The sequence below is a fragment of the Dipodomys spectabilis genome, unplaced genomic scaffold (genome assembly GCF_019054845.1).
Source record: "Dipodomys spectabilis isolate Male_0828 unplaced genomic scaffold, ASM1905484v1 ptg000154l, whole genome shotgun sequence".
NCBI lineage: Eukaryota > Metazoa > Chordata > Mammalia > Rodentia > Heteromyidae > Dipodomys > Dipodomys spectabilis.
Genome location: NW_024870831.1, coordinates 208584 through 217435, shown reverse-complemented (window position 1 = coordinate 217435; position 8852 = coordinate 208584).

Here is an 8852-nt window from a genome sequence, read left to right as displayed (position 1 = left end):
CCCTGCTCCCTTAATGGCACAAGGGAGAGGATTTGCTTGTATCTTTCCAGACACGAGTGATATACCTGTTTGGATCCCACCTGGAGTTGTGTGACCAACCGTCTCCACATACAAACAAGATGTGTCAGCTATGCTTGAACAGCGCGAGGAGGAGGAGACATAAAACTTGAGCCCATGCCATCACTTGGGGAGACCTAAAGGGATTGGTAGAACAAGCCCAGACTATGGCCCCAGACACTGACCCGGGGCATGGTACTCTATTCTCCCTATTGTGTGCCATTTTTACAGCCAATTCTCAATCAGCTGCAGGGCAGTGTAAGATAACCTTAGTGCCCAGCCCCCAAATCTTAATGATGGTAGGTGAAGTTACCACCATCTTCCCCCCAATGCTGTTTTCCAATGGCACGGTTGGCCTTCCTTTATCAGCAGATGCCTTATGGCATCAAAAAACAAACCTTACTTTTAGATAGAAGGGAGCCATCTCTTTTTGTTTTTCAAACGAGATGATAAAGCAATTTAATGGCTGTATCATCCCCCTTGCAACAGTAACGCATGGGATGGGATGGTGGAACTACACATGACCCTACCCCATTTGTCCCACTGGAAAAAATTGAAATCAAGCTACTGACATACCTTTTCATATGCAGTTGTGCCCACTCAGGGAATTTAATAGCTTTGGCACTATTTCCACTCCTCTTGAGGAATTAGTGATTAGCCTTTGTGCCAATTCCTGGCAAGGCAATGTATTTGGGGACCCCACATTGTCTCTCTACCCAGATATATACAACCAATCTGAAAAAGAAGCCAAACCTCAAAATCTAAATGAGTTTTATGACTCTTCAAGAGGACGATTGGGAGACCTAGGACGCCCCCCCCCCCCACCATGCCAATTTTTTGCTCATCACATTCCTGTCTAGATTTGATCCCTTTCCTATTGGCCAATACTTGTTGCTGTAACCAATCTGGATATGACCAGGTGTCAGGAATGGTAGTGGTTAGAGCACCGTTCTTTTTTGTCTAGGAGACAACTCCTCCACTACTTGCACTCTCAGCAATCACTGGCAACCCAATGACTCATATCCTATTGCAGATTTGGTACGTGTTCCCCCATTTATTGCTCTGGCTACTAATGACTCTCAGTTTTCCCAGGTTCAATTGATTCGTCTGCGCACAAAAAGAGCAGTAGGATTGATCATTGCAATCAGGTCTGCAATCATCGCTACAGTGACTTCAGCTACCACCGTCGCTATATTGCTGTCCCAAAGTGTGCCCATCGTGCAACAGATAAACCAGCTCATCCCTCAACTGTCATCCATTGAATTACAACATTTGCAATTTGCCAATCATGTTAGGGGAGGCCTCCTTGTGCTCCAACAACAAATAGACTTGCTCCAAGAACAGATTACGTTTCTTTGATTACAACAAGGAAGACTATATAATGCTATGACTACTTCTGTCAGCTTTCCACTCCCGCACCCAATGTCACTGAACTTAGTAACTACATCAAAGGCCCTTGGTCCCTTAAGTACTTAAACTTCACCCAAAACCTGTTGCATGATGTTACGTGCCTAAACCAGACCACCATACAGCTTATTCCAGGTCCCTCCTTTTTAGAAGATATGCTTAAAAAGTTACAACAATGGTTTTTGCCATCCTCTCTGGTCATCTGGGGAGGCCTTGCACTTGTAGGGCTTACTCTCCTAGGAATTATTAAATGCTTGCACTCCTGGCAAAAATGTCTCCAACTACGGATCACCATAATGATGGTCCTTTTAAAATAAAAGGGGAAATTTGTGGGTAGAACCAGTCACATCTGGTTGAGTCAGCTAGAGTAGCAGTTGAAGCACACTTCCTGCTCATAGAGACGTGACCCACAGGCATGTCTGCCTAGCTTGCCATCCATGAGCTGTCTACGCTCCCTACATGCCCCCCGAGGACCAAACAGTGCCTGTCCCCAAGCAGTGCCCATCATCAACTCCCCACTAAGTAATTGGCTGGGAAGGACTCAGGAGGTTGGGAAAGCTGGGGCTATAAAATCCCAACCCTTGTGCAGAAATAAACAGATATGCTTAAGCTTGTTCTCCCAACATGTGTTCCTTGTGTGCATCGTTCATGCTTACCTCCTGCCGCAGATCTATCCCTACAATGTAGCAATGGGGGAGGCCTTATAGTCCTTCAACTTCACTAGACTTGAAGCCAAGAATCTGTGATAAGTTGGAAATCAGGCAAGACCTAAGAGGAGGACAGAGAAATAGGACATAGGAGCATTGTACTTTTGTAACAGACACTGTCATCCAAGTTATGGGCAATTTAACTCTATTCTTCTCCATACATCTTGTTGAGCAAATGCAAGACAAGAGAAAAATAATCTATTGAAATAATTTTGGAAAAATAACTTCACTATTCCTGATATTGTATCTAAGGAGAGTCTTAAGAGAGAAGATAAAAGTGCAGTATTCTTCGGTTTCCTCTAAGCATCTTCTTAGCAACATATATCTTTGAGGTTATAAGTGATTGAACCAAAAATTGGTGGAATACTTATTTTTGAGGGCACTTTAGACAAAAGAAGACTTTCAAGGTAAAAGAAAAATGAAAAAAAATATAGCTAAATATTTGTGATCACAGCTTGTTGGACTGGTATTTTGGAGACAAAGTTTTACATTAGAGATTGTCCTCATTAATATTGATGCTGGGATTCTGTGGCAACCAAATGCAAGGGGGAAGTTTAATCGACTCGCTTGGATAAGTAAACAGCATAAGAAAAAAAATGTCAAATAGTATTTAGTGAATTATTTTGAACAATTACTTTGCCAGAACAAAGGAGGAAAAATATAATTCAAATCACTTGACTTAAACTTATGAATAAAAGTAGTCAATAGAAATGAGAGAAAACATAGAGAACTGTTTCGTCTCCAGTGGAATAATGGGCTCTTGATCTTGTTTCTTCCATTCTATCTTCACACGCTATCAAGTGTGGCTCAGGACTGGAGAATTCTGTTCAGACCAAGAGAACTCACAGAGGAAAATATTTGCAGCAAATGTAGGTGATTTAGACAATCTATTTAAATCTGTTAAAATTTCTCCTCTACCCCAAACTGCCCACTTTAAACAACTTTGTATGCTTTTCTCAAGATTGTCCTTCATTAATTATTTAAAATTTTGAGAGGTCATAATAATACTCTATAGAGATTGCTGTTTCGTTGTGCTTTTATTGAGTTTTTGTTTTTTGTTGTGTCTTTTTCACTGAATTTCAAAAAGTTGTTCTATTGTGTTACAATTAAATATGTCCATCTAATTGTTTAATGTTCCTGGATCAGAGTCACTCCTTCTATCATTTTCAACCAACCTGTTCTACAAGATTTATTTCCGATTTACCACTTCCTTTCTCACATGTGTACAATGAGTATTCTAACTGTACTTGCTCCTTGTTCCATTTTTCATTCATTCTATGACTTGACTATTATTCCTCTCTGGTTTCAACTTCCTGATAGTCATTCTTTTAAAGTGTCTGTTAGTCCTTTGAAAGGTTTATATACATTCCATGGAGTTTCAATTCTGCATATACTTAAACTGATGTCAGCTTATATTTTCATAATTCATTCATTTGAAGTAACAATTTGCAAGACTGGAGACATGAAGCACCTAGACATGATTTTATTCTCCTCTATTTGGAAGATTAATCTGTAGTCAACAAGAAAGTTTAAAAATGGCTTAGAATGTATTCCTATCAGTTTTATAAAGGGCTTTGTACAGTGGTTTGTGATTATTTTATTTTACATGTGATAAAATTTTCTACTACCTATAAGTTTTGGAAAAAGAAGAAAACTGAAATTTACTACTGAAGAGGAATATGATAGAAATAGAAGACAGATTTTATATTTGTCAAATCTGTGATGAGTACCCATATTCAAGACTTAAAGTCATATTTCTTACTATGTTAGACAGATAGGGAAAACATAAAAAACCATATGATAAGGCAACTATTCATGACTTTTATAAATGTACTTATTATGTGATGAAATTTACTTTATTAGCTAATGTTTTGGTTTGAAATATGGGAGGCTGATCTATTTAATGAATTTTCGAAGGCACCTACTGAAAAACACAAATGGTGGGGGGGGGGGGGTCCTATTTCTACACTTTAATGAATGGTTGAACCTGTTTGGCATTATTGCTGGGTAAATAAATCAACTCTATTGTAACTTGTCCCTACACTTGAAAAACTAGTAAAGTCACTAAATATCATCTACTTGTAAAGTGTTATTTTGGTAAATGTGATTTTAAAAAGTTTATTTGAAAAGGAATATACTTTCAGGAGATTAAATGTAGGTTATCATTTGTTTGAGAATGACAACATTTTTACACTACAGAACCAAGGTTTCCTGAAGTACCAGTGTTTTGAAGCACTAAGGATCTTCTCAATTCATGTATTTTTCTGAATTATATTTGACCTCTATGTCAAGTATTGCTAGCATTGGTAGACCAATTATGGATCTATCATTCCAGGAACTATTTTTTGGCCTGTTGATGCTAGACTGAAATCATTCATTTATCATTAGGAGAGGGATATTACAAATAATCTTGTGACATTTGTGGTCTTGTTCACTCATATGGAGTGGTCATCTGAAAATTGAAAGTTTGAATTACTGTACTTTCACATTTTGTGATTTCATCTTGCATTTTAAGTTGCCTTGCATTTCCCAATTACTTACTGTTAATTCCTGCATTTCAAGGAATTGGGGCCCTGAAATAAAGGAAATGAGACATTGAAATGGGTTTTCAATTACTTTCTGTTGGCATGTTGCATGGGCCTAGGTGAGATCGCTTGCCCTAGTTATCTGATCATGCAGATAACTGGGATCCTAGGACCCGTGGAACCTGTAGAAGAATAATGCCTTTTAGACATCATATCAGCAAAATTTGAGTATAATCAGTAGGAATGCTTCAGAAATATGGAGAAAAACAGTTTGAGACCAGCGAGTTAAAACAATAAACAGAGCAGCAGAGTAAAATCCCTTATAAATTAGAGGAAAACAACATTGTTTTTTTTACCATGTGAATTCAGAAGACCAAGAACACTTAGAAGGTATCACAAGTTTACACCAAAAACATTGCATTGATACTTTTTATATTCTAATATATATTCTAATCCTGATTATTTATATTCCAATCTATTTATTGTAATAAATATCAATTAATTTGTCAAATTACCAATTAATTCCAGTATGATTCACTGTGTGAAATATAAAATCAGTTTTTTTAATATAATGGATTTTATATAACTTTTCCACACCCTTCCAAACCTCACCCCACTTTAATTTTTTCTAGTTTCATACATCTGCATTGAATATTATACCTTCACTCTCTTCCTCCGTAACTCTCTTTATTCCTTCCTTTTGACTTCCATTCACATCTTCCAAGTGATAGTTTCCTGGTATTCATTTTCTTGGAGTAAAATTCAATTTTATAAGAAATTACACCTTTGAAATACTCCTCTGCAAATAGCATGCTTTGATTAATATTTTTGTGTAAACTTGTATAAATTTCTAGCTTCCAAATATGAGATAGAACATGGGTACTTTGTGTGTCTGGCTCTGACTTAGTTCACTTAATATATTTTTAGATCTATCCATTTCATTGCAAATAATGTAAGTCTTCAAAATGGATGGGTGTAATCCAATTCTGTGTATGTGCCACACTTTCTCCAACCATCACTCTGCCAAAGGGCATCTGGGCTGTTTCCGTAACTTGGCTAAGGTGAATAGTGCATTTTAATGTAAACATTTGGAAGAATTCATCACTACCTTTATGGGAGCAATCCTCCAGCCAGTTTTCCAGAATAAGCACATGCCTCCCTTCATTTTCATCACAATGTATTGCAAGTCCTCAAAAACACACTTCCCCCTACAGGTCTTAATAAGCTAAAACCACACTATGCCCATATTCTTTCAATACAAGTTTTTCATAATTGTACATATAATTCAGTGAGAACCTTCTATATACTTTCCTAATGTGAGAATGAGGGACATGACAGAGTAAAAGTAAGAAATATGCAATTTAATCAGCTATTATCATATTTAAAATCATTTTCAGCTCTAATTCATAGTCTCAAATAATATTATTAAAACTATTGGAGGCTATTGCCTGGCATCCTGGTTATTCGGGAGGCTGAGATCAGACAATCATGGTTTGAAGCCATCCTGGGCAAGAATGACCAGGAGCCTCTTATCACCAAACAACCAACAAAAAATCAGGATTGGAACTGTGGCTCAAAGTAGTAGAGTGGTAGCCTTGAGAGAAAAATTTCAGGGACATCATCTAGGCTCTTAGTTCAAGAAGTACAATCTACCCAAATAAAATCTATTTAATTTACATCTGTGTAAGTAAAGTATTTCCATCACCCAAATGCACAACCATGCTCATTTGCAAGGTAACTCTGTTTTGTCTGAAGTACCATAAAACAATTTCACTTAACTTGAAAGCACTGCACCATGGGTTCATTCTATCTCTCTCATGCATTTTTCCACTCAAATACTCAAATCTTACAATTATTCCAATTACTTAAAATCATAGCTTTTTACTTCAATGCCCAAATATTAAAGTTTAAATTGAGTGTCTTGTGCCTCCTAAATGGGTATTCTTACCATTTTGTCATATCTGTAGCCCTAAATTCTCCTGGTTATTTTTCATATAATTGTGTATGACCTTGTACTCAGATCACGTTATGCTATTTTTCCTGGAATTTAGAATAATAGGTGCATGACATTGTTTACAGATATTTCTGTCCAGTCTGGGCTTTAACCTCTATACTCACAACAGTAGACTCCCATGTGGTCAGGATTTTCATAAGCTTGTCATAGCTGATGTTTTTTTTAAGTCTTTGCAGTTCTTGAATACTGAATTAATTTGTTTTCTTGGGTTGTTTTGTTCCATTTGAATGTATGTGTTCAGTTGTTCCTCACTTTTCCTTTTGTTTCTTTCAATCAAGTTCTTACCTAAAGTGCTGAGAAATCAATTCTTCTTTTTCATGATAGTCAAGGTGAACATGATTTGTTCCAAAGCAAATTCAGTAATATTTAAACACCTTCATATCTATGGATGGTATATAAATGATAAGTGCTGTGAAGGGTCTTTTTATTTTCACAGCAGTCTTTGTCATACACAGACAGATCATGAAATACATGAAGAAAATGAAACTACAGATGCAAGCAAAGAGAAGAAAAACCTATTATTAATTGTTTGACAGAGGCTTCCCTTCTAGTGAAAGAAATACGTTGCTTGATGCAGGATTTCACAAAATTATATAGCTTGGATGAAGCTAAACAATCACCTAATTCTACAGAATTGAGGGAGAATAATTAAACCCCTGAATAGTTTATATCTGGGTCAAATAAAAGCATGCTTCCAAAAAGAGAGTTGACTTGGAGAAACATGATGAGTTGTATGTAAATAGATGCTTAGTTGATTTTGTTAGTTTGTAAACTAATACAGGGAAATAGAGTACAGCAAGGTAAAAAAAAGAACTTCGCATTGAAACACTCACGTGTGTGTGTGTGTGTGTGTGTGTGTGTGTGTGTGTGTACATGCATGTGTATATACACACACACATGTGCAAGTGCTCATTCATTCATTCATCATCCTTAAGTTTCTGTGACCAAGGATGGGGTTTATCACTTGAGCCATTGTTCTCTTTCAGGTTTTTTGGAGATAATCGCATGTATTTTCATGATTGGACTGGCTTTGAATAGTGGTCTTCATATCTAAGCCTCCAGACTAACTAGCTAAGCTTATTCAGCCTCCAAGTAGCTAATTAAAATTGGGGCTATCCTCTACGCTTCACTGCTCTTTTATTCTTGTCCTGAGGTGTTCACATGCCTAAGTCATATATATTCATATATATGTCTAGTTGCTTTAAGAAATACTCTTATTGCTTGGCACCAGGGGCTCCCATCTGAACTCTTACCTACTGAGGAGGCTTGAGAACAGAACCCAGGCCAAAAGTTTAGTGGACTTCCTTCTCAATCTATAGCTGGGTGCATTGGATCATTTCCACCACCCTGCACTATCTACAGGTTAAGATTGGAAGGACTGCAGAATCCAGGCCAGCCAAGGTAGGAATCTAGACAAGTTGGTGTGCAACTCCTATGCCTTTGATAATGGGTAGGCTAAAAAGACAGATCAGGTGCATGTTCTTGTGGAAAGGGAACCCTTATCCTAAAATTAACCACTGATATGACACCAGTCTACCAAAAAAAATACCCCAATTTGAACACAATTTCCCACAACCAAAATAAGTATATACTTTAACATGCAAAAATTTAGTACAATCTGCTCTTTGCTCTAATATCAGCTTCATCTAATTATCATATGGTGAATAGTTTCTTCATTAAACTTATTATATATTTAAAAAACCTAGAGCCGGGCGCTGGTGGCTTACGCCTGTAATCCTAGCTACTCAGGAGGCTGAGATCTGAGGATTGCGGTTCAAAGCCAGCCCGGGCAGGAGAGACCATGAGACTCCTATCTCCAATAAACCACCAGAAAACCGGAAGTGGCGCTGTAGCTCAAGTGGTAGAGCGCTCGCCTTGAGCTGAAGAGCTGAGGGACAGCACCCAGGCCCAGAGTTCAAGCCCCACGACCGACAAAAAAAAAAAAAAAAAGAAAAAAAGACCTAGAAAATTTTTTCTCACTTATTAAGTGCAAACGAATGGCAAATTGCCTCATTTCTTACATATTGACTACCACTATAAATTCATCTTATGATTATTAGTAGTAGTAATATATTCTGATTTATTACTTTACTTTGTAACAGTTTTTAAACTTTTGGCTTCTCTGCTGAAGTTGAAGTATTT